Source organism: Vulpes vulpes, chromosome 6, assembly GCF_048418805.1.
Source record: "Vulpes vulpes isolate BD-2025 chromosome 6, VulVul3, whole genome shotgun sequence".
NCBI lineage: Eukaryota > Metazoa > Chordata > Mammalia > Carnivora > Canidae > Vulpes > Vulpes vulpes.
Genome location: NC_132785.1, coordinates 49,857,631 through 49,884,346, shown reverse-complemented (window position 1 = coordinate 49,884,346; position 26,716 = coordinate 49,857,631). Strand labels below are relative to the sequence as shown.

Sequence of the window (26,716 nt, the reverse complement as noted above, 5' to 3'; positions counted from 1 at the left end):
TTATTTTCTCACAGTTCTGGAAGCTAGAAATCTAAGACCAAAGTGCTGGCCATTCCATTTCTGGTGAGAATTCTCCCTGTCTTGTAGACAGCTGCCTTCTCATTGTGTCTTCACATGCTCTTTCCTCTGTGTGTGTTTGTAGAGGGAAAGAGATCTCCTTAAAAAAAAAAAGAAAGAGATCTTCTAAAGTCACTAATCCTGTCATTTCAGAGTCTGACCTAATAACCTCATTTAACTTTTAATTACTTCCATAAAGGTCCTATCTCCAAATACAGTAACATTGGGGGTTAGGGGTTCAACATATGAATGGGATGGGGGATACGTTCAGCCCATAACACTGTCCCATTAAGGGTCACACAGAGTACCCTCTTTGCCCATCAATGAAAATTCACATGTGTGGCATCTGGCTCCCGCTCTCACAGCCATTGAGCTCCATAGAGCTCCAAAGAGACAGCACCGGGGCAAATGAGAGCCAGACAGGTACTGGGCAACTCTGTTGAGGAAGATAATTAAACATGAGCCAAGGAGAGCCTAAGAAGCCAACAGGCAAAATGTCATTATATGCATTCTTTGTGCAAACTTGCTGAGAGGAGCACAAGAAGAAGCACCCAGATGCTTCAGTCAACTTCTCAGAGTTTTCTAAGAAGTGCTCAGAAAGGTGGAAGACCGTGTCTGCTAACGAGAGAGGAAAAGTTGAAGACATGGCTAAGGCAGACAAGGCCCATCATGAAAGAGAAATGAAAACTCTTGAATGTATCTCCCATAAAGGGAAACAAAAAAGAAGTTCAATGATCCCAATGTGCCCAAGAAGCCTCCCTCGGCCTTTTTGTGTTGTTCTGAGTATCACCCAAAAATCAAAGGAGAGCATACCGGCCTATCCATTGGTGATGTTGCAAAGAAACTGGACAGATATGGAATAACACTGCTGCAGATGACAAGCAGCTACTTATGAAAAGAAAGCTCCTAAGCTGAAGGAAAAATACAAAAAGGATATTGCTGCATACCAAGTTAAAGGAAAGCCTAACACAGCAAAAAAAAAAAAAAAGGGGGGAGTTGTCAAGGCTGAAAAGAGCAAGAAAAAGAAGAGGAAGATGAAAATGAAGATGATGAATAAGTAGGTTCTAGTGCAGTTTTTTTTTTCATGTCTATAAAGCATTTAACCCTCCTGTACACAACTCACTCCTTTTAAAGAAGAAAATTGAAATGTAAGGCTGTGAAAGATTTGTTTTTATTTGTTTTTATTTTTTTTAAGATTTTATTTATTCATTCATGAGAGACACAGAGAGAGGCAGAGGGAGAAGCAGGCTCCCTGCAAGAAGCCTGATATGGGACTTGATCCCAGGACCCTGGGATCACGACCTGAGTCCAAGTCAGATGCTCAACCACTGAGCCACCCAGGTGCCCCTAAGATTTGTTTTTAAACTGTACAGTGTCTTTTTTTTGCATAGTTAACACACTACCTAATGTGTCTTTAGATAGCCTGTCCTGGTGGTATTTTCAATAGCCACTAACTTTGCCTGGTACAGTATGGGGGTTGTAAATTGGCATGGAAATTTAAAGCAGGTTCTTATTGGTGCACAGCACAAATTAGTTATATAAGAGGATGGTAGCTTTTCATCTTTGGTTGTCTCTGATGCAGCTTCTACAAAATAATTGTTGTTCTGTTAACTGAATACCACTCTGTAATTGCAAAAAATAAAAAAAATAAAAAAAATATAAAAAAAAAAAAGCTGCAGCTGTTTTGTTGACATTCTGAATGCTTCTAATGTTTCTGCCCAGGGAAGACTATTAGAGATGCAGTGACCAATGTTTCTATTAGGGGCTAGTCATGTAACCACCGTCTGCTCAGCATGTGCCAAAACTCCAGATACCCAGAAGGAAAGCAGGTGTTCAGCATAAGCCACGTTGTTTGCACAGTCTGAGCACAGTGAGCCACTCTTACCAGTGGGGAACAGTGGGAACACTCCCAAAATCCAGCCAAGGGCTAACTATGCAAGCAGGCCCTTTTAAGTATCACTTCAGGCTTGCTGTGTTAACTCTCTTCTGCACAGTTACCAATGACCCCCTCAGCTCTGCTTCATTGCTCTTACTTCCTTATTAAAGATCGCTAAGGGATCCCTGGGTGGCTCAGAGGCACCTGCCTTCTGCCCAGGGTGAGATCCTGGAGTCCCTGGATCGAATCCTGCATTGGGCTCGCGGCATGGAGCCTGCTTCTCTCTCTGCCTATGTCTCTGCCTCTCTCTCTCTCTCTGTGCCTCTCATGAATAAATACATATTTAAAAAAAAAAAAGATTGCTGAGATATCCAATGGCTAAGCACTAAAACTGGTACAGTTTTACATACATTATTGTTTCTAGGATTAAATACCATTATCAATCAAGACCAATCATAGTAGGGACGCCTGGGTGGCTCAGCAGTTAAGCCGCCTGCCTTGGGCCCAGGGCGTGATCCTGGAGTCCCGGGATCGAGTCCCACATCAGGCTCCTGGCATGGAGCCTGCCTCTCTCTCTCCCTGTGTGTCTCTAATGAATATATAAAAAAGAAATAAAGTCTTTAAAAAAAAAAAAAAAGACCAATCATAGTATACCTTATGACTTAAAAGGCCCTGGAGGTTTATCGATGTCCTTACAGACCATAACATGTTCTCTCCCAAAGTAACTATTGATTACATTCTTCTAAATTAATTATATGTCATACGTCAAGAGAGGATCCCACCCTCTTCCATCCTTAGTAATTAACCTAGTAGGCAAGCTCTTCAGTCTTACTACCACAGCAAAGACAGTTTGGTGACCACCTTACTCCAACAATGGATGTGGAAACACTTCAAAGCATAATCAAGGATGTTTAAAGTACATATTCTAACCTGCTTGCAACAAAATCCTGGCAAAACTAAAAACAGGAAAGAGAATAGAACCAAAGCTTCTTCTTTAAAAAAAAAAAAAGATTTTATTTATTTATTCATTAGAGACACACACAGAGAAAGGCAGAGAGAAGCAGGCCCATTCAGGGAGCCCAACGTGGGACTGGATCCCCGGTCTCCAGGATCACACCCTGGCCCGAAGGCAGCACTAAACCGTTGGGCCACCTGGGCTGCCCTGAACCAAAGCTTCTTTGAGCACCTCCAAATGCATGGTAAAAAATTGCCCCAACATCGGGAAATGAATGTGTTTTGGTAACTGTGTGTTTATTGTCGGAATCAAGTTCTCTCTTTTCAGAGAGCCACAACTTTACCAGCAGCATAGACTTTCCTACTTAAAGAATCTTAACATCCTCTCTCTCCAGGGAAGAAACATTAATTTCATTGAAATTTTCATTAAAAAAAAAAAAAGAAATTTTCATTAATGAGTTTTGTAAGGCTCAATACTTCACTGCCCATATCATCCTCAATCCTCAGATAATACAGAAAAGACAAATAGAATTCTCAACTCTAGTTAAATTTTTAGAAACTCTGGAACTTGGCCTAAATTGTTGCCTTTGGTCCTAATGACAATGAAATCAACTGCATAGCTGGCCCATTGACTCTCAACCTATTTAAAGTTAGGCATCTTACCTACCTGTAAATGTCCCTAGTTATACACTTTGCCTTACTACAGGCTGATAGAGCCAGATATTACAAATGACTTACATGATATATTCAGTTAACTTTTTTAAAGTTATGGTCAATTATAATTAATGTAAGATTTACCATTTTAACCATTTTTAAGTTCAGTGGTATTAAGTATATTGATATTGTATAAACCATCACCACCATCACCACCCAAAGTTCTACGATTGCTAGAACTTTTCTCATCTTGCAAAATTGAAATTCCATTTTCATTAAACTGCCCCTTTTCCTCTTCCCCTAAACCCCAGCCACCATTATTCTACTATCTGTCTCTATGAATTTAACTATGCGAGGTAGCTCATGTAAATGGAATCAATGCACAATTTTATCAACAGATATGAGTTGCTTATCTAAAACATCCTTCAAGGGGATCACTGGGTGGCTCAGCAGTTTAGCACCTGCCTTTGGGTGCAATCCTGGAGTCCCGGGATCGAGTCCTGTATCAGGCTCCCGGCATGGAGCCTGCTTCTCCCTCTGCCTGTATCTCTGCCTCTCTCTCTCTATGTCTATCATGAATAAATAAATTAAAATATTTTAATAAATAAATAAATAAATAATCCTTCAAAACAACCCTATTCACCATTTAAAACCCAGAGGAAAAAATTTTAAAAATAAATAAATAAATAAATAAAACCCAGAGGAGGGCAACTGCGTGGCTCAGTTGGTTGGGCATCTGCCTTTGGCTCTGGTCATAAACCCATGAGTCCCTGCATAGGGCACCCTGCTCAGCGGGGAGCCTGCTTCTTCTCCTCCCTCTGCCCTCCCACTCCCTGCTCCCCACCACCTGGCTCATGCTCCCTGCTCACTCTCTCTGTCTTGCTCTCCCTCTCAAATAAGTAAATAATATCTTTTAAAGAATAAAAATAAAATAAAACCCAGAGGTGTCATCTTAAAAAGACATGAGAAAAACACTGCCCTTGAGCTCAGTAGAAATTGTGCCTTACAGGCACTATTCTTAATAACTAACACAGCACCTACACCCTAGTATGTTGATCCTTGCTTCCTGTGTGTTAATGAAGGAGAAAGACGCCCTCCTTGACTCAGAAAGACTGTTCCTGCTATAGACCTCAACCGGAGAATTCTTCGGAGTCCTCCAGAAGCCAAAAACTGCAAGAAAACAGCTTCCACTCTAGACTATCAGAAAAAACTAATGACTGCACAAAGGCAACCACCCAAGACCCAGAGAATATGGGAAGTGAGGGTACTGGCACCACACATGGTCACGCTTCAATCTGTATGCATGTTTTAATTTTCCTAGGTATTTTCCTTTACCTCTTTGGGTTTAAGGTTCTGAATTGTTGACAGCTTGTTACCTCTTAACTATGGTACCTAGAAGCAATGGTTTGCTGGAGCCAAATAGAATCAGCTAAGGGGAATCAATTGTTGAGTTGTCAGGAGCCTCGCTGGTTAAATTCTTGAAAGAAATCAGCCTGTGGAAACATTTATGCCATGGAAAACAGAAAACTACATATCAGGGCCTCCCCGACTCCTGCTCTCCCAAAGAATCTATCGTTAAATATTTACCAGCACACCACTTCCTAGAAGGTCCCTGTCCTTTAATATTGTCCTTTGCATCCTTAGTCACTCCCACACATATGTCCAACTGATGACAGTTTGCTGATGATATGGCTAACATACACTGTCAAACTGCTGAATTTGTATTCACTTTCCTTTGGGAGACCACCCAGCTTCATTTGGGACCATTCCTTCAGTCTGGGTTGGTTCCCTAGGTAACTGGATGCAGTCATGAAGCAACTTTTTGGATGGCAAACACCTCATAGGCCAGGCAACCAGGAATCTGAAACTCCTTATCACATTGTACTGGAAAGAAGAGTCCTATATTCACTTATAAATCTTCCAGGAGTGCTAGTCTTTGCAAGGAAACTTTCACAGCCACAGATCTTTACAAAGTTGGAAACAGATGGTGTACACTCAGGGGTCATCCCATCTCTGCACACCTTACAAGATGGCACGCCATGAAGGCTCAACCTGGAGCTCTCACTTTAGATCTAGCTCCTGATTTCTCCACTCTAAATTCAGTCACTGATGCTGCACTAATCTTGATGAGTGACACAATCGCTCAAAGTGCCACAGGACATCTTTGCCCACAAAAATTGGGGGCTGCACTGAAAACTAGCTGCCAGTTCCTTTCAGACCTTGTTTGACTCAAGGCAAGATGTTCCTTACTAGAGAGAGATGAGAAGATATAGAGTATTTCTCAATCTTGTCTGAGAAGGGCAAGCACCACTGCTTGTCAGTACAAGCCCAGACAACTCAGCATTGCCCTGTTTCATTCCTGCCAACAGAAAACTAAAACTACCCACACATGTGGAGTGATCCAAACTCTTCACTTTTGGCACAAGCTGCTCTCACTCTGAGCACTTACATTCTTTCTTAAAGCAGACACTGAGGGAGGCCTGGGTGGTTGAGCGTCTGTCTTTGGCTCAGGGCATGATCCTGGAGTCCCAGGATTGAGTCCCACCACATCGGGTTTCCTGCATGGAGCCTGCTTCTCCCTGTGCCTATGTCTCTGCCTCTCTCTCTCCCTCTATGTCTTTCATGAATAAATAAATAAAATCTTAAAAAAAAAAAAAAAAGGAAAAAAAGCAGACACTGAGTTTTTTGTCTTAAAAAGAATGCTTCATTTCAGGCTGGGCTACTTTTCAGGCTGAGGAACTTCATGTGCTGAACGGTGATAGTTTAAGCTCCTGTGAAATGCCAGGCTTAATTCCACTAATTATTTGTGCAATTATTCATTTAATGTATGTATCTCCCATAAATTCTATTGCAGTAGGGTCTCTACCTTGATTATTTACTGTTGTATCTCCTATGCCTGGCTCACATACTAGGCACTATATATAATGAGTTGATATTGACAATTCTGACTCAAAGTTATCATCACAGAGATTTTCCTTTTTTTATTTATTTTTTATTTTTTAATAATATTTTATTCATTTATTCATGAGAGATACAGAAAGAGAGAGAGAGGCAGAGACATAGGCAGAGGGAGAAGCAGGCTCCATGCAGGGAGCCTGACGTGGGACTCGATCCCAGATCTCCAGGATCAGGCCCTGGGCTGAAGGCAGCGCTAAACCGCTGAGCCACCCGGGCTGCCCTCCTTTTTTTTTTTTTAGATTTTACTTTTTAAGTAATCTCCACCCCCAACATGGGGTTCAAACACAATCCCGAGATCAAGAGTCACATGCTCTACCCACTGAGCCAACCGGGTACCCTTATAGTGCTTTTTTTCCTTATCTTCCTAACTTGGAAATCTTGGTTTCTAATAACATTAATAGTTCCTTATTTGTTTTATTTTATAATATGTAAAAGCACAAGAACAACAATATTACCTGACAATAAACTTATTGAATACAGTTCAAAATATCTTCCTACTTTTGTCTTTAGACTTCATGTGGGGAAATTGTTACAGTGTTTTATGTTCCAAAATAACTTTTAAGTAATTATTTTTTCAGGGCCTCTAGCTGGCTCAGTCAGTGGGGATGTGGGTTGCAAGTGATCTTGATCTGGGGGTTGCAAGTTCGAGCCCCACATTGGGTGTAGAGATTACTTAAAAATAAAATCTTAAAAAAATATATATTTTCTCAGTGTGATTAGTTGTTTGTTTGTTTGTTTTTTTATGATAGTCACAGAGAGAGAGAGAGACAGAGACAGAGACACAGGCAGAGGGAAAAGCAGGCTCCATGCACCGGGAGCCCGACGTGGGATTTGATCCCAGGTCTCCAGGATCGCGCCCTGGGCCAAAGGCAGGCGCCAAACCACTGCGCCACCCAGGGATCCCCGTGATTAGTTTTTATAGTCAGTTCCACTCAGTTGTTTCTTTTGTGTTCAATTTCAGGGTTTTTTTCTTATTTATTTAATTTTATTTTTTGAATATTTAAATCATTTCCATGGTTCAGATGTCAAAGCTACATTAAAAGGGTAGCCAGGGAATTGACATCTTGCTCTCACCTTTACTCCTTTACACCCATTCTACCCATACTCAATAAGGAATCATTTCCACTTTCAAAAATATCTTGTTTATTCTTCCTTTTTTCATAAAAATAAGTATATATATATATATGTACAAGTATATACAAATATGTTTATGTGTGGATATGCCCTAGATTATTCAATCAGTCTTCTCTTGATGGATACTTGGATTTGTTTTCAAGCTTTTCTGATCACAAATAATTTCACAATGCAGAGTACATGCATATCATATTTTGCATATGTGAAGGTACGTTTTCAGCTAGGTTCCTAGAAACATAACTGAATCAAAGGGCAAATGCACATATAATAATTTTGTTAAATATTGCCCAATTTTCCCTCCAGAGAGGTCTTACCATTTTTCAATCCCACTAGCAATGTTTAAGAATACCTATTTCTGGGGCACCTGGCTAGATCAGTCACTGGAGCATGAGACTTTATTTGGGGGTTGTGAGTTTGAGCCTCATGTTGAGTGTAGAGATTACTTCAAAATAAAGTCTTTTATATTTTACTTTATTACTATTTTTTTAAGATTTTATTTATTTATTCATGAGAGACACAGAGAGACAGAGAGGCAGAGACACAGGCAGAGGGAGAAGCAGGCTCCATGCAGGGAGCCCGCCATGGGACTCGATCCTGGGTCTCCAGGAGCAAGCCCTGGGCCGAAGGCTGCGCTAAACCACTGAGCCACCTGGACTGCCCTACTATTATCTTTTTAAGTAGGTTCCAAGCCAGCACAGAGCCCCAACACAGGGCTTAAACTCACAATCCTGAGATTAAGATTGAGTTGAGATCAAGAGTCAGCTGCTTAACCAACTGAGCCACCCAGGTACCCCCAAAATAAAGTCTTTCTTTAAAAAAAGAATACCTGTTTATCCCTAAGATTACCAACATAGTGTGATGTCAAGCTTTGGGACTTCTTGCAGTCTAGAAGTGGAAAGGGTGTGAGATTTTACCTTCCTTGCATGATAACAAGATAGCCTTAGTGAGTGTTGCCAGAAAACCTTAGACTCTTAGGTCAAAAACAGGAGAATCTATTATTTATGGTAGAGCAGGAGCCTGAGCTTCATGTTGGCATTGGTTCATCTTGCCCCTCAAGTCCCATGGGGATGATGAGGAGCAGCCTAGGTAGATGCTGTGCCCAGGTAAGTGTGTATCATACCAGAGGAACAGTGAGCCTAGGAAACCACCGAACTTATATAAGGGAGCTGCTAAAAAACCCACCCAATCTTTACTCCCAAGGAAGATATTATTATCCTAGTCAGAAAACAAATCTGCCCTCCATTGCATTTGCATTGCTTTCATGAAGAATGATGCTGAGCACTTTTTCAAATGTTTCAAAAGCAATTGCCTTTCATTTCCTGTGAACCATCTCAACATTTCTGGCAATTTTCCTACCAGGTTTTTGTCTTTGTCTTTTTCTTTTAACAGTTGTATTATTAAAAAACAAAAACAAAAACAGTTGTATTATACTATAATTTACATAGCATGATGCTCACCCATTTAAAGAGTACCATTCAAGGGCACCTGGGTGGCTCAGTTGGTTAAGTATCTGCCTTCAGCTCAGGTCATGATCTCAGGGTCCTCAGATCGAGTCCCACATCAGGCTCCCCATCAGCTGGAAGTCTGCTTCTCCCTTTCCTCCCCAACCAACCCCCCCCCCCACCTGTGCTCTCTCTCTCACTCTCTCAAATAAAATCTTTTTAAAAAAATATTTTATTTATTTATTCATGAGAGACACACACAGAGAGAGACAGAGACAGGCAGAGGGAGAAGCAGGCTCCGTGCAGGGAACCCGATGTGGGACTCAATCCCAGGACCCCGGGATCATGCCCTGAGCCGAAGGCAGACGTTTAACTGCTGAGCCACCCAGGTGTCCCATCAAAAAAATAAAATCTTTAAAAAAATAAATAAAGAGTACCATTCAATCAGTAGTATATTTACAGATATACAACCATCACCATAATACAACTTTGGAACATCTTTAATACCCCCTAAAAATTCTCTTATCCACTAGTAGTCATCCCTCATCCTGAACCCCCACCCCTGCCCCATCCAGTTCTAGGTGACCATGAATCTATTCTCCATATCTATGGATTTACCTACTCTATACAGGTATAGGTTTCATATAAATGGTATCACACAGTATGTGATCTTTTGTGACTGGCTTCTTTGGCTTAGCATGCTTTTGAGGTTCATCCATGTTGTAGCATCTATCAATACTCTTCTTTATTCTTTATGTATTTTTTGAAGATTTTATTTATTTATTTAAGAGACAGAGAGAGAGCGCATGAATGGGTGGATGGGAAGAAGGAGAGGAAGAAGCAGACTCCCCATGAGCAGGGAGCCTAATATGACTCCATCTTAGGACTCTGGGATCATGACCTGAGCAGAAGGCAGAGGCTTGACCAACTGAGCCACCCAGGCACCCCCTTTGTTACCTATTGATAGAAATTAACTATTTTGTGTAATTTAAACTGAAAATATTTTCTGCCAGTTTTCCATTTTTCTTTTCACTTTTATTATGATGATTTTGCCAAGTAAAAGTTTTTATCTATCTATGTATACGTATATTTAGATAGATACATAAGATATTAGATAGATAGAGATAGGCTTTAATGTACCAATCTCTCTCCATGGCTTCTAGAATTTCAATTATAATAGAATGGCTTTCCTCATGTCCATGTAATAAAGAAATTGACATTTTATTCTTGAATGTATCTTTTCTTTTTTTTATATATTGAAATAACTGATCTATTTGGAGTATATTTTAATGTAAAGTAAGGGACATAAATCTAGATATGTATTTTTTCAAATGACTCTCCAGTTGTACTAATACCTGTTTTTTTTTAAAGTTAATCTTCCCCTCGATGATTTAAGATGATTCCTTTGTCAAATGCTAAATCTCCACATACACTTGAAATTGTTTCCATTGGTTTCTCTGTTAGCAGGCATCAACACCACATTGTTTTAATTATAGGGTCTCTACCATAATTTTTAATATGTGGTAAAACAAAACTCTCTAATTGCTCTTCCTTTTGAAGACATTCATGAGTATTCTTATTTATTTTTCCATATGAAGTTTAGGATCCAATGCCAGGAAAAATTCTGCTGGCATCTTTTTGGGGAATTATCCTAAGTTTATACATTAACTTGGAAAGACTTAAAATATTTATGATGCTAATTGGTCCTATCCAAGAACAAGGAATGTGTTTCTATTTTTGTTTAATCATACTTTTGTGATTTTTCAGGACTCTTTCAAAATCTTCCTCATATAGGCCTGATCCATAATCTCTTAAAACACAGAGTTTCCCATTATCTATGTAACTAGATCAACAGAGTATGGTCAACCATAGTAGCAGCTCTTCTCTTTGAGGAGAGATTAGGAAGTGAGCTGAGAGAGAGGGAAACAGAAGAGCTAATATCTTCTATGTTCTACTCTCTCTGAGTTTTGTTCTGTTAGCCCCACTGAGGATTTTACTTACATGTATGTTGGTAGTTATGCTACTATATAGCACTCATTGAAACACTGTCTTTCGTAAGCTTTACTAGACAGTATGGCTGAGTATAATGTGGGATGGGAAAAAGACTAGAGATTGAATATAGGAACCTAGTATATAACAGGGCTTTGGACTTAAGTTATTCCATTTTTTATTCAAGTCAAGGCTTGTAATGGAACACCTCATCTGCCCAATGAGTTGACTCTGAAAGAGTCAGAGGGGAAATAACAATTATCAGGAAAGTGGTTTCACAAAGGTGAAAGCAGGACTTCCTTGGTACTCTGTTAGATACCTCTGCTGCGGGAGATAGCTATACTCCAGGTTAACTTGAGGCTTGGAATAACAGAGTATATAAACCAAATGGAATAACATAGTATATAAATAAAGGAAGTATAGGAGAAGAGGAAACGCTTATTTCTTTTTTCAAACCCTTCCAGTTCCTCTTCAGCTCAGAGAACAAAGAGACTATGTAGGACCAGCAGCAATCTTATGTTAATAATGCTCAGCCATCTCTCTGTTGGCACCATCATCTAAGCCTCTTCTGGGACTCTTGAGTTACCACAGATTAGCAAAATATTAGCAAAATAAAAAATAAATTAGCAAAATTACCACAGTTCCTCTTCCAAAATTTAACCTAGTACCCTTATTCTTAAAATGTATCCATATAATAGGGTACTATAATAGGATACATTTATATGGATACATATTATGGAACTATTTATTCCTATAAAAGGAATAAGGAAAATCTCTATATACAACAATGGAGTGATTAACAGGATATATTGTTGAGAGAAAGAAATCAAGACAGAGGTGCATGGCTGATTGGTTGGTAGAGCCTGCAACTCTTACATCTGGAGGTTTTGAGTACAAGCCCCACATTAGGTATAGAACCTTCTTTTTAAAAAAAAAAAGATTTTGGGGATCCCTGGGTGGCGCAGCCGTTTAGCGCCTGCCTTTGGCCTAGGGCGCGATCCTGGAGACCCGGGATCGGGTCCCACGTCGGGCTCCCGGTGTATGGAGCCTGTTTCTCCCTCTGCCTGTGTGTCTGCCTCTCTCTCCCTCTGTGTGTGACTATCATAAATAAATAAAAATTTAAAAAAATAAAAAATAAAAAAAAGATTTTATTTATTCATTAATGAGAGACAGAGAGAGAGAGAGAGAGAGGCAGAGACAAAGAGATAGAAGCAGGCTCCATGCAGGGAGCCTGATGTGGGACTTGATCCTGGGACTCCAGGATCACTCCCTTGGCCAAAGGCAGTTGCTAAACCACTGAGCCACCGAGGAATCCCCCTATAGAGCCTTCTTTAAAAAAAAAAAAGAGGGGTGCCTATGTGGCTCAGTGGTTGAGAGTCTACCTTTGGCTCAGGGCATGATCCTGGGGTCCTGTGATCAAGTCCTATATCGAGCTCCCCATAGGGAGCCTGCTTCTCCCTCTGCCTATGTCTTTGTCTCTCTTTCTGTGTCTCTCACAAATAAATAAATAAAATATTTAAAATAAATAAATGAATAAATGATTTTTAAAAAGGAATAAATCAAGGTAGAATGTATAGTATGCTACCATTTATCTAAGAAAGGAGGAGTATCTATAAATACATAGATAATGCTTATATTAAAAACAATGGAGATAATCCATAGCCCTTGCCTCCATTCCTGCTGCCAGTCTGACCTGCTCATGTCCAGAGAGCCAGTAGCTCTACTGTGCCATATGTGGCATTTGTGCCCCTTTTGGCAGTGACAATTGACTCTCCGATCAGCGTTAGAGTGCTTTGAAATCACACACAGAGGTCCAGATTCATCTCATCTTCAGAATGTCAACAGGTACATGAACTGCTGCTTTGGATTTTACTGGTTGGCAGTGGTTGACCAAATGTTTGGAATGCAGCCAATTTAGGCAAAGAAACATCCTTACTTGTGGCTCTGTTACAATGGTGAAATCTATAACCACAAGGAGATGAAACACATCTCCTTTTGAATTTAATTACCCTTTAATTCTCCTTTTGAATTTATTTTGAATTTAATTACTATATCAAAATTAATGGTGAGATCATCCCTCATTGTTATGACAAAGGAGGAACAGAGCAAATAATCTGTATGTTAGATGGGGTGCTTGCATTTATTTTATAAATATTTTACACCAATTAGAAAGTGTTCCTGGGCACAGACACCTGTGGAGTCAGGCCTTTGTATAAAGCCATGACAGAAGATCAATTTTTGACTGTATATTTAGAAACTAAAGGTCTTGTTAACCTGAAGTACATCACAACTTCTTTATCAAAATGGAGCATTTCTGGATACCTGCATGGCTCAGTCAGTTGCGTGTCTGCCTTCAGCTCAGGTCATGATCCCAGGGTCCAGAGATCAAGCCCCACATTGGGCTCCCTGCTCAGTGGGGAGCCTGCTTCTCCTTTTCCCTCTGCAGCTCCTCCTGCTTGTGCATGCTCTTTCTCTCTCTGTCAAATAAATAAGTAAAATGTTTATTTATTTATTTTAAAATATTTTATTTATTTATTCATGAGAGGCGCACAGAGAGAGGCAGAGACACAGGCAGAGGGAGAAGCAGGCTCCCTGCAAGGAGCCTGATGTGGGACTTGATCCCAGGACTCCAGGATCACGACCTGAGCCAAAGGCAGACCCCAACCACTGAGATACCCAGGTGCCTCTACAATCTTTTTTTAAAACATAGAGCCTTAAAAAAAAAAATAGAGCCTTTTCAAAAAAAATAGTGGAGCTTTTCTTTTAGGACACTATCAAATTTTGGACTTAAAGTCAAGTGACAAAGTTGCATCAGTGAAAATGGTTAAATATCATCACTATAGAGATGAATATCTGCGTGCCCTCTACAGCAGTGTAGACTCCCCTACTCCCAGGTATTGACATAGAACTTGTAGAGAAAAGGTGAGTAGAATTAGAGACAGCAAGTATAGACAATTTTTTTTTTGAGATTTTATTTCTTTGACACACAGAGAGAGAGAGAGAGACAGAGACAGAGACAGAGACAGAGAGAACAAGCAGGAAGAATAGCAGAGGAAGAGGAAGAAGAAGCAGGCTCCTTGCAGAGCAGGGAGCTTGATATGGGGCTCTATCCCGGCACTCTGGGATCATGACCTAAGCGGGAGGCATATACCTAACTGACTGAGCCACCCAGGCACCCCAAGTATAGACAACTCTTTTAAGAACTTTTGCTATAAAGGAGAGAGATAGATGCAAGATGAGAGATAGTACAGTGTCTGTGGATTTGCACATGTTATCAATGGTCCAGTAGAGAGGACAAACTGATGATGCATGAGACAAGAGGAACAATCCTTAAAACTGAAACTCAAGGCAAACCTGTTATAATTCCGCTGTGGTAAAGTAATGTTTGCCTGGGGAAGCAGATTTATTCATGTTCTTTTTATGTTCTTTTTCCTCTTCATGTACATGCCTACTTTTGGATCCTCTTTCTTTTTTTTTTTTTTCTTTTTTTTTTCAGATCCTTTTTAACAATGCTATTAAGAAATGTTACAGGGCAGCCCGGGTGGCTCAGCAGTTTAGTGCCACCTTGGCCCAGGGCCTGACCTGGAGACCTGGGATAGAGTCCTATGTCAGGTTCCCTGCATGGAGCCTGCTTCTCCCTCTGCCTGTGTCTCTGCCTCTCTCTCAATCTCTCTCTCTCTCTCAATCACATGAATAAATAAATAATATTAAAAAAAGAAAGAAAGAGGGATCCCTGGGTGGCGCAGCGGTTTGGCGCCTGCCTTTGGCCCAGGGCGCGATCCTGGAGACCCGGAATCGAATCCCACGTCGGGCTCCCAGTGCATGGAGCCTGCTTCTCCCTCTGCCTGTGTCTCTGCCTCTCTATCTCTCTGTGACTATCATAAATAAATAAAAATTTTTAAAAAAAGATTAAAAAAAAAAAAGAAAGAAAGAAACAAACAAACAAACAAACATTACATGATAGACAGAATGACTGGATGCCTTTTATCATGGGGCTTGGATTCCAGCTTGGTTGCTGTCACCCTGTTGAAGTAGCTAAAAGAAGCTCTGGTACTGGGGATCCCTGGGTGGCTCAGCGGTTTAGGGCTTGCCTTCAGCTCAGGGAGTGATCCTGGAGTCCCAGGATTGAGTCCCACATCCAGCTCCCTGCATGGAGCCTGCTTCTCCCTCTGCCTGTGCTTCTGCCCCTCTGTGCCTCTCATGAATAAAAGATAAAATCTTAAAAAAAAAAAAAAAAAAGTAAGCTTTGGTACAGTATGTTCTCCAATCATTTGCAACTGGCATGGAAGACAGTCCCCATTTACTGGCTGCTGAAAAGGTAGCAAATCACTTTGGGAAAGAACATCATGAAGTCTTTTTTAACTCTGAGGAAAGCATTCAGATACTGAATGAAGTCATATTTTCCTTAGAAACTTATGACCTGGGATCCCTGGGTGGCGCAGCGGTTTGGCGCCTGCCTTTGGCCCAGGGCGCGATCCTGGAGACCCGGGATCGAATCCCACGTCAGGCTCCCGGTGCATGGAGCCTGCTTCTCCCTCTGCCTGTGTCTCTGCCTCTCTCTCTCTCTCTCTCTGTGTGACTATCATAAATAAATAAAAATTTAAAAAAAAAAAAAGAAACTTATGACCTTACAACAGTTCACACTTCAGTAGATATGTATTTAACTTCCAAGTACATGTGGAAGAACACAGCATGGTGATCTCTGGAGAAGGTTCAGATATACTTCTATAGAGTTACACATATTCTCACGGAAACTTATTTTTCTGTTGTTTTTTTTAAAGATAGATTTATTTATTTATTTATTTATTCATTCATTCATTCATTCATTCATTCATGAATGAGAGACAGAGAGGCAGAGACATAGAGAGAGAAGCAGGTTCCTCACAGGGAGCCCAAAACAGGACTCAATCCCCGGACCTAGGATCACGCCCTGAACTGAAGGCAGACGCTCAACTACTGAGCCACCCAGGCATTCCGAAAACTTCTTTTTCTAAAAAATCCAACTTGGGCGAGAAACTTCTGAAGGAACTGTTTGTTTGATGTTGTTCTCCACATAGATCAAACTATTGCTACCTATGGACTTGAAATGAGAGTCCCTTTCTTGGATCATTGATTTTCTTCCTATTATTTGTCTCTGCTACCAGCAATGAAAATTCCAAAGAATGGGATAGAAAAACATCTCCTGAGAGATGATATTCAAAGACTCTAATCTAATCCTTTAAAAGAGTCTCTGGTGACCAACAGAGCCTTCAGTGATGGGGTAACCTCAGTCAATAATTTCTGGTTTAAAATTTTACAGGAATAGGGGCACCTGGCTGGTTCAGACTGTGAGCATATGACTTTTGATCTCGGGGTTGTGAGTTCAAGCCCCATATTGGGTTTATTTTACTTAAAAATAAAATATTTACAAAAAGATTTTACAGGAATATATTGACAGCAGGTTGATGATGCTATGATGGTAACTTCAAGACAAAAATTTCCTTCAGTACTCCTCAAATTTACAAAGATGATTATTACCATTAATCTTTGATTTTTTTTAATTTATTTATAATAGTCACACAGAGAGAGAGAGAGAGGCAGAGACACAGGCAAAGGGAGAAGCAGGCTCCATGCACTGGGAGCCTGGCGTGGGATTTGATCCCAGGACTCCAGGATCGCACCCTGGGCCAAAGGCAGGCACCAAACCACTGCGCCACCCAGGGATCCCCAATCTTTGAATGCTGCTACCCAGACCAGGCTGACCTGCTGACCAGTTATTGGATGCTCAAGTGGATCAATGCCACTGATCCCTTACAAGCTACCAAAGCTGAGGCACTCTCTAAAGTACAGATCAAAAGTAAAAGTTCCTTCTGTCAAGGGTGGTGAGACTCGGGGCAGGTGGGGACATCCACCCATACATACTTGAGCATGAAAAAAAAAGTCTCAAATCTAAAAAACAAAGGGAAAATAAATCATAAAAATTTTTAAAAGTTGTTACTAATGAGGTTGGAGGAAGAACAGGATAGAGACGACAGTGATAAAAGCCAGACATGTTTTGTATACTTGAATTTGAAACCACGTAAATACTTTACATAGGCCTAAAACAAGATGAAATTTTAGCAACTTCTAAATATCAAAAGGAAAATGAAGCAAATGAACTCACTAAGAATCCTTAATGACCTAACTACTAAATCCGATGCCTTGCTTGAGGGCACGTTCCACTTAACCTGTCTATATAATTTGACATTGTTGATCACTGACTCTTTTTTTTTTTTTTTTAAGATTTTACCCATTTATTCATGAGAGACACAGAGAGAGAGAGAGAGGCAGAGACACAGGCAGTGGGAGAAGCAGGCTCCGTGCAAGGAGCCTGATGCAGGACTTGATCCCGGATCCCAGGATCATACCCTGAGCCAAAAGTAAACGCTCAACCGCTGAGCCACCCAGTCATCCCCATTGACTCAACATTAAAATTCTCTCCCTTGGGATCCCTGGGTGGCACAGCAGTTTGGCGCCTGCCTTTGGCCCAGGGCGCGATCCTGGAGACCCGGGATCGAATCCCACGTTGGGCTCCTGGTGCATGGAGCCTGCTTCTCCCTCTGCCTATGTCTCTGCCTCTCTCTCTCTCTCTCTCTCTCTCTCTCTATCATAAATAAATAAATAAGTCTTAAAAAAGAAAAGGAGCTACATGCTCTTGGGGTGCCTGGGTGGCTCAGTCAATTAGGCACCTGACTCTTGGTTTCAAATGAGGTCATATTCTTGGGGTCATGAGACCCAACCCCATATTGAGCCCCTAGTAGAGTTCCACACTCAGGACAGAGTCTGCTTGTCCCTTTCCCTCTGCTCCTCTCCGCTCGAGCTCACTCATGCTCTCTAATAAAATCTAAAAAAAAACAAAAACAAAAACAAAAAAAACTGCATGTTCTAGGTAGTTCTCATTTCCTCTTTCTTTCTTTCTTTTTCTTTTCTTTTTTTTTTTTTAAGTAATTTCTACACCCAATGCAGGGCTCAAACTTAAAACCCGCATATCAAGAGTTGCACACTCCACCAACTGAGCCAGCCAGGTGCCCCTAGATAGTTCCATTCTTAATTTACTTTTTTTAAAACATTTGCACAGGAACTAGGAGATAGTTCTTTTTTTTTTAATGATTTTATTCATTTATTCACGAGAGACACAGAGTGAGAGAGAGAGAGAGAGAGAGAGAGAGAGTCAGAGACAAGGCAGAGGGAGAAGCAGGCTCCTGCAGGGAGCCCGATGTGGGACTCCATCCTGGAACTCTAGGATCACGCCCTGAGCCCAAGGCAGACGCTCAACCACTGAGCCACCCAGGAGTCCCTTAATTTACTCTTTTTAATCTACTGATCACTCCCAGCAGTAAAACTATATACTCCCCTGACTACTATTAGTTATATTTACATTAATATGTGATTATAAGAAAATTAAAATCAATATATGTTGCTGTATTATAGGGAAATATTGCCATGGGAAGGAAAAAATGAACCAATCTCAAGGGAACTGCTCTACAATAGTTTCTTTGAATAAGTTATTTTGCATATCTTACTGTTGTTCAAAACCTACATTAGCTGTTATCTATTCTATAAAACCTTATTAGATTTCTCGGGCCAGAATTAATTATTACTTCCTCTTCATTCTGGTAAGATCTCTCTTATGACATTTATCACATAATGACATATATTACAAAAATGCCAAAACAGAAGTGTGTAGGAAAAAAAAAAAAAAACATGAGAGGCCACAAGATCTACATAATATTAGCATTTGTGAGGGAGGAAGCAGATAGAAGATGAACATGAAGAAATGAAAATGGCAAAATCAGTAATAGAACAGAATAAAGGGTCCTACTGAGATAAAACCATAGGGAACAGAATCCATTTGACCAGTACAGGGACATGGGGACAGAGGCAAAAGAAGGTCCAGACAAAAAGTGAAGCCAATCTTTCAGGGATTTGATATTTCAGGGCTGCCATTCTCCCTGACCCTGTTGGTGCTGGGTACCCATCAGAGACCCAGGTGGGGCACGAGCACCTCCACAGCCCTCCTGGAGTTTCCTTGCCTCAGAGCTTTCTCTGGGCTCTCACTCTCTTAATCTTGACCATGATGCCTCTGCCATTAAGAGTTGTTCTGTGGTGACTCTGGAGTTACAAACTCCCTCAACTATTTGGCTTCTCTGTGAGCCTGTATACCCTCTAACCACAGTCTCCCTGTGGCCACATGGTTGGTGCCACCTTTCCTGTAGCTGCCTCCTGCCTTGCTTCCTTTTGAGGCTTAGAGCACATCCACTCCTTTTCCTTTTTCCTTTTTTTTAATTTAAATTCAATTTGCAGGAAAGCCAGGTAGCTCAGCGGTTTAGCGCCGCCTTCAGCTTGGGGCGTGATCCTGGAGACCCAGAATCGAGTCCCATGTTAGGCTCCCTGCATGGAGCCTGCTTCTCCCTCTGCCTGTGTGTCTCTGCCTCTCTTAATTAATTAATTAATTAATTAATTCAATTTGCCAACATATAGTACATCATTAGTTTCAGATGTAGTTTGCAATAATTCATCAGTTGTGTAGAACACCCAGCACTCACCCCATCATGTGTCCTCCTTAATGCCTATCACCCAGTTAGTCCACCCCCAAACCCCCTCCCCTTCCATGATCCTCTTTAAAAAGGGGAGGGGGACTAAATTTTATGTTATGTATATTTTAACCACAATTTTTAAAAAACTTTTGAAAGGTATTCTATCTTTTGTGTAAGAAATAGGGGCATAACATTCATATTTGTTTATATTTGCATAAAGAAATACTAAACAATAAACATATATGAATGTTTACCTGTAAGAGAATGGTGTGGATGGACACAGATGTGAGATTACTCCATGTACACTCTTCATATCATTTTTATTTAAATCATGTAATATACTACCTATTCAAAAATGAATAGATGTTTCAAACAACTCAATAACATTTACTCAGATATGGCTTTTCTCTGACTAAAGCAGTCACTTGCTTTTTTATTTTCTTTTTAATTTTTAAAAATATTTTATTTATTCATTCATGAAAGACATAGAGAGAGGCAGAGACATAGATGGAGGGAGAAGCAGGCTCCCCTCAGGGAGCCTGATGTGGTACTCGATCCCTGAACTTCAGCAGCATCAGGCCCTGAGCCAAAAGCAGAGCTTAACTGCTGAGCCATCCAGGCGTCCCAGTCACTTGCTTTTTTAAATCATTCTTACATAATTAAAGGTCACATAGTTACTTTAAATAAACACAGACTCAATTCCATTTTATATTTTTTAAAGATTTTATTTATTTATTTGAGAGAGAGCAAGAGAGCACAAATGGGGGAGTGAGGGAGAAGCAGACTCCCCACTGAGCAGGGAGCTGGATGTGGGGCTGCACCAGGACCCTGAGATCATGACCTGAGCCAAAGGTAGATACTGAGAAACTCAAGTGCCCCTCAATTCCATTTTAAATAAAATAAATAAATAAAAATGTTTGATCCCATAAAAGAATGAAAGCTTCAAGGTTAATTTAATGCTAGCTCTTGTCCTGTCCTGCAGATGGGCTCTGCAGTGAGTTAACTCCTATCAATGGCAGAAGGGAGCATAGTCATCTTTCTCCTCTCCAAACTTCTACCATTCCTTAATGGCATTTTACTGCTCTTCCCTTTTTTTTTTTAAGATTTTATTTATTAAAAAATATATATTTTATTTATTCATTCATGAGAATCACAGAGAGAGAGGCAGAGACCTAGGCAGAGGGAAAAGCAGGTTCTCTGTGGATAGCCTGATGTGGGACTCAATTCCAGAACCCTGGGATCACAACCTGAGCCAAAGGCAGATACTCAACCACTGAGCCACCCAGGTGCCCCACTACTCTTTCCGACCCATCATCCTCCACCAACAGGAGGAAAGAAATGTTCCTACTTTACTGGTAGGACCATAAGATGGTTGTATAACTTCTGTGCTTGCAGATATTTTAAGCCAACCCTTTCTCTTTTGGGGCTCTTCGTGGATTCTTAAGAGATACACCCTACAAGTCATTGTTGGACTGAGCTGCTGTTCCTTTGACCTGAAAGGATACACTCTATCCCAAGTCCCTTACTCACTCCAAAACACTGGGAATTCAATGAGACTCTTCTAGCTTCTCCTCATTTACATGGCCTTTGAGTCAGATTATGCAATGACCCCAAAGAGCCTCTCTTTCACATATGGTTCATGGGAAACACTCATGCACTGATTACTTAACAAACTCTGGAAGAATGGGCTGATTCCAATCTACTAGATAGTGCCCCCTGCTCTACTTCTAAGTAGCAAGCCAGCTCTTCTCTTGATCTCTAGATTTTCTGAAAAAGAGTCAGATCTCAGTGAACTGTGACCTGATAAATTCAGAGGACATACATTAGGCTTTCCAAGTGGAAGCTGCTCACTTTTGACTTGAGGTAAGAAGGAAACCACATACCTACTTCTCCTTATCAGAGGGGAGCAAGGTTCAAAGCCTACCAACAGCTCTCTCCAAAGAAATCCTTTAAAAAATTCCTCTCCCTTATAGTGGAGAAATTGCAAAACCTTGGCCAAATTATCAAAATTGCTGTAACCAGGGGCTCCTGGTGTCTCAGTCAGTTGAACGTCCGACTCTTGATCTCAGCTCAGGTCTCAATCTCATGGTCATAAAGTTCAAGCCCCACATTGGGTTCCATGCTGGGCATGGAGCCTACTTTAAAAAAAAATTAGCGTAACCAATGAAAGGCAGATAGATATTATACACCTCAAGATGTGATACTCTGAGAAAAATACATCATTTATATAGCATTTTGACTAGGGTCATAAGTTAAATCTAATCATGAGAAAATAGCAAGCAAACTAAAAAGAACAGTTCTTTTAAAAACTTTTTTTCAGTATTCTTCAAAACTATCATTGTGATAAAAGACAAAGAAAAGCACCAGAACTGTTCCAAATGAAAGAGACTAAAGAAAACAGCTGAATGCAGTATGTACACTGCAACCTCTAGTGGAGGGAAACAAATGCTGTGAAGGATGCCATTCAATTGACAAACAGGAATGTGGACCATAAGTCTTTCAAAGGTACTGTTTTACTGTTAACATTTCCTGAAGTTAATAACGGCCCTGTGGTCACGGAACACAATGTCCTTTTTCTTAGGAAAAATACAATAAAGAATTCAGAGACAAAGAGAAATAATGCATGCAGCTTATTCTTAACTAATTTAGAAAAAATAGAGAAAGAGGAATGAGAAACCTCTAACAAAAAAGCAATTTATGACAAATTGTTAACAATAAAAGAATCTGAGTAAAAGCCAAACAAGTACTTTTGTATCACTCTTGCAACTTTTCTGTGAGTTTGAAATTATTTCCAAATAAAACCCTTTTAATTTAAAAAATCTAGCCTAGGACGTCTGGATGGCTCAATGGTTGAGCATCTGCCTTTGGCTCAGGGGGTGATCCTGGAGTCTCAGGATTGAGTCCCACATCCGGCTCCCCTCGAGGAGCCTGCTTCTCCTTCTGCCTATGTCTCTGCCTCTCTCTCTCTGTCTTTAATCTCATGATTAAATAAATAAAATCTTTAAAAATAAATGAAAATCTGCCCTAAGGGGCACCCAGCTGGCCAAGTTGGTGGAGCATGTGCCTCTTGATCTCAAGGTTTAAGTTTGAGCCCACGTTGGATGCAGAGATTACCTAAAAATAAAATCTTTAAAAATAAATAAATAGGGATGCCTGGGTGGCTCAGCAGCGGTTTAGCACCTGCCTTCAGCCCAGGACATGATAGTGGAGTCCCAGGGATCGAGTCATACATCGGGCTCCCTGCATGGAGCCTACTTCTCCCTCTGCCTGTCTTTCATGAATAAATAAAATCTTTAAAAAATAAATTAATTAATTAAAAATAAATTTAAAAAATAAATAAATAATAAAAATCTCTGTCTTTGGGCAGCCCCAGTGGTGCAGCGGTTTAGCGCCGCCTGTAGCCTAGGGTGTGATCCTGAAGACCCTGGATCGAGTCCCACATCAGGCTCTCTGCATGGTGCCTGCTTCTCCCTCTGCCTGTGTCTCTGTGCCTCTCTCTCTCTCTCTCTCTCTCTCTCTCTCTGTGTGTCTCTATAAATAAATAAATAATCTTAAAAAAAAACTCTGTCTTCTCCAAAAACATGACTCATTTATATCCTTGCTAAAGGTAAAGGGACTGAGAGTCATATATCTGATTTTTTTAACAAATTCTTCTTCTTTTTAATTATTTTAATATGAAAATACCACACAAATGGACAAGTGTATATTATAAACACAGTCTGAAAAACAATAACACAAATACCTGCATACTCAGGATGTAGCTTATAAAAAAGAACACTATCAGTATCCTTGAAGCCCCTACCCATACAATGCCTTTTCTCAAACACTCCATTACTCCACCCTAAATAATCACAATCCTGACTTTTATAATCAATCAATCCTTTGCTACACGTTTTTATCACGTATTTATGTAGAACTTAAAAAAGTATAATTTAAATGTGTTTCAGGGTGCCTGGGTGATTCAGTCGATTAAAGTGTCTGTCTTTAGCTTAGGTCATGATCTTTGGGTACTATGATCAAGCCCTGCATCAGGCTTCCTGCTCAGCAAGGAGTCTGCTTCTCTCTCTCTCTCTCTCTCTCTCTGCCCCTCCCAACACCTCTCTCTCTCTTTCTCTCTTTCAAATAAATAAAATCAAAATAAATAAATAAGTAAGTCTCTTTTAGGGATACCTGGGTGGCTCAGTTGGTTAAACATCTGCCTTTGGCTCAAGTTGTGATCCCAGGATCCTGGGATCAAGCACCAAGTCAGACTCCCTGCTCAACGGGGAGTCTGCTTCTCCCTCTCCCTCTGTGCTCTCTCTCTCTCAAATAAGTAAATCTTTAAAAATAATTAATGTGTCTCTTTTACATTTTTTTTTCTTTTACATTTTAAACAAATAAATGTGCTATGGTCTGAATGTTTGTGTCCCCCTCAAATTCATCTGTTGAAACCTAACTGCCAAGGTGATGATATTAGGACATGGGCATATAAACCATGCTAATGAATGGGATTAATGCCCATATAAAAGAGCTCCATGGAGCTCCCTGACCTCTTCTGCCATGTGAGGATACAAGAAGTATGTAACCTGAAATAGGCTTTCACCCAGCCATAATAGTACACTGATTCTGGACTTTCAGCCTCTAGAATTGTGAGTAATACATTTTCTGCTGTTTTTAAACCACTCTATGGTATTCTGTTACAGCAGGCTTAATGCACTAAAAATGATATAATGTTTATTTTTCCGACATGCTTTTTTTTGCTCAATATTACATTTTTTAAAAGTTTTTTTTAAAGATCTTATTTATTTATTTTGAGAGAGAATGAGAAAGCATGAGATGGGGAAGGGCAAAGGGAGAGGGAGAAGCAGATTCCCGCTGAGCAGGCAACCCAACTTGGGGCTTGATCCCAGGATCCCAGGATCATGACCTGAACCCAAAGGATGCCCAACCAACTGAGCCACCCAAGTGCCCCTGTGCACTTGTATCTTAATAACCATATGTATGAGCTTTCTCTAGGATACATTCCTAGGAATGAAATTGCTGGTATGCACCAGGGTTCAACTTTACTGCTGACTAGTACTATTAACTACTACTAGATAATGCTAAAATGGTTTTAGCAATTGATTGTGATTGTAGCAATTTACAATGTTACAATGAGAAATGTTTGTTCCATAACCTTGGTCAGTATTTGTTATTATCCAACTTTAACATTTTCCATTCTAGTAAATATGAATGAGATATTATGGTTTAATTTGCATTTCCTGGGATCCCTGGGTGGCGCAGTGGTTTGGCGCTTGCCTTTGGCCCAGGGCGCGATCTTGGAGACCCGGGATCGAATCCCACATCAGGCTCCCGGTGCATGGAGCCTGCTTCTCCCTCTGCCTATGTCTCTGCCTCTCTCTCTCTCTCTGTGTGACTATCATAAATAAATAAAAATTAAAAAAAAATTAAAAAAAAATAATTTGCATTTCCTGTACTACTAATGAGCTTGATGTCTTTGCATATACTTATGGGCTGTTTGTCTTTCTCTTCTATGAAATGCCTGTTCATATATTTTTCTTTTTCTTTTTTTTTTTTAAAGACTTATTTATTTATTCACTAGAGAGAGAGAGGCAGAGACACAGGCAGAGAGAGAAGCAGGCTCCATGCTGGGAGCCCCATGAGGGACTCGATCCCAGGACTCCAGGACTACGCCCTGGGCCAAAGGCAGGCACTGAACTGCTGAGCCATTTAGGGATCCCCTCATTTTTCAATTATATATGTTAGAATTATATTCTCCTGGTTTGTAGTTTATATTCTCACTCTTTTTTATGTCTTTTTTAAACGGAACTTTTTCTGATCTCAGGGTTGTGAGTTCAAGCCCTACATTGGGTGTAGAGATTACTTAAAAATAAAATCTTTAACAAAACAAAACAAGGGTCACCTGGGCTGCTCAGTCAGTTAAGTGCCAATTCTTGATTTCAACTCAGACCATGATCTCAGGGTTATGAGACAGAGTCCCATGTCGAACTCAGTGCTCAGCAGGGAGTCTGCTTGGAATTTTCTCTCTCTCTTCCCTCTCTTCCTCTGCCCTCCCCCCTGTGCATGCTCTCTCTCTCTAAAATAAATAAGTAAATCTTTAAAAAAGAAACAGAACTTTAATTTTGATGTAATCTAATTGATTAATCTTTCAATTTTGGTTTGAAAATTTTGTTTTGTTAACAGAATCCTTTCTTATCCTGAGGTGATAAACCTATCACCTTTTTAAAATTTTATAGCTTTGCCTTCATATTTAAATCTTTAATTTACTCAGAATTAATTTTTGTTTATGGTTTGAGGTAGGAACCAGACTTTTTCTTTTAATTGGATGGTACTTGGATCATTTTTTCAATAATCATCTTTTTTACCCTCAGATTTCCAGTATACTTACTGTCCCAATATGGTCATATATGGGGGGGAGGGAGGGGTCTGATTCTCTATTCTGTTCCACTGGTCTATTTCTCTATTTCTGAGTCAGTTCAACACTCTCAATTACTATATCTGTAAAGTAAAATTCTTTTTTTTTTTTTTAATTTTTTTTTTTATTTATTTATGATAGTCACAGAGAGAGAGAGAGAGAGGCAGAGACACAGGCGGAGGGAGAAGCAGGCTCCATGCACTGGGAGCCTGATGTGGGATTCGATCCCGGGTCTCCAGGATCGCGCCCTGGGCCAAAGGCAGGCGCCAAACCGCTGCGCCACCCAGGGATCCCTGTAAAGTAAAATTCTAAGACCTTCTAGCAACCTTACTGTTTTTCATTAGAAGTGTCTTAGATACTATTGGACCTTTGCTTCTTCATATCAATTATAGATTCAGCATCTTAAATTCAAAGAATAACTCTGTTGGGGACACTGGAATTCCAATAACTCTTGAGACAGAATTAGCATTCCTAAAATATTGAATCTCACCTATTCACATAAAGTAGCTCTACATTTATTTAGATCTCTTGAAAATAAATTCTTTTTGTTACATTTTTCTAAAGTATCGCAAAAGTTTCGGTACTATAATAAATGGAATTTTTACCGATTTTTTAAAAGTAATCTCTACACCCAATATGGGACTCAAACTTACAATCCTGGGATCAAGAATCACATGTTCCA

The 26,716-nt window shown here is 40.2% G+C and overlaps 2 pseudogenes; both read left to right on the top strand.

The window, feature by feature from the left end:
• The first annotated feature begins 515 nt into the window (after positions 1 to 515).
• LOC112923749 (high mobility group protein B1 pseudogene) lies at positions 516 to 1,114 on the top strand (annotated as a pseudogene).
• Positions 1,115 to 8,703: 7,589 nt separating this feature from the next.
• On the top strand, positions 8,704 to 13,965 carry LOC112923767 (asparagine synthetase [glutamine-hydrolyzing]-like; annotated as a pseudogene).
• Positions 13,966 to 26,716: the final 12,751 nt, after the last annotated feature.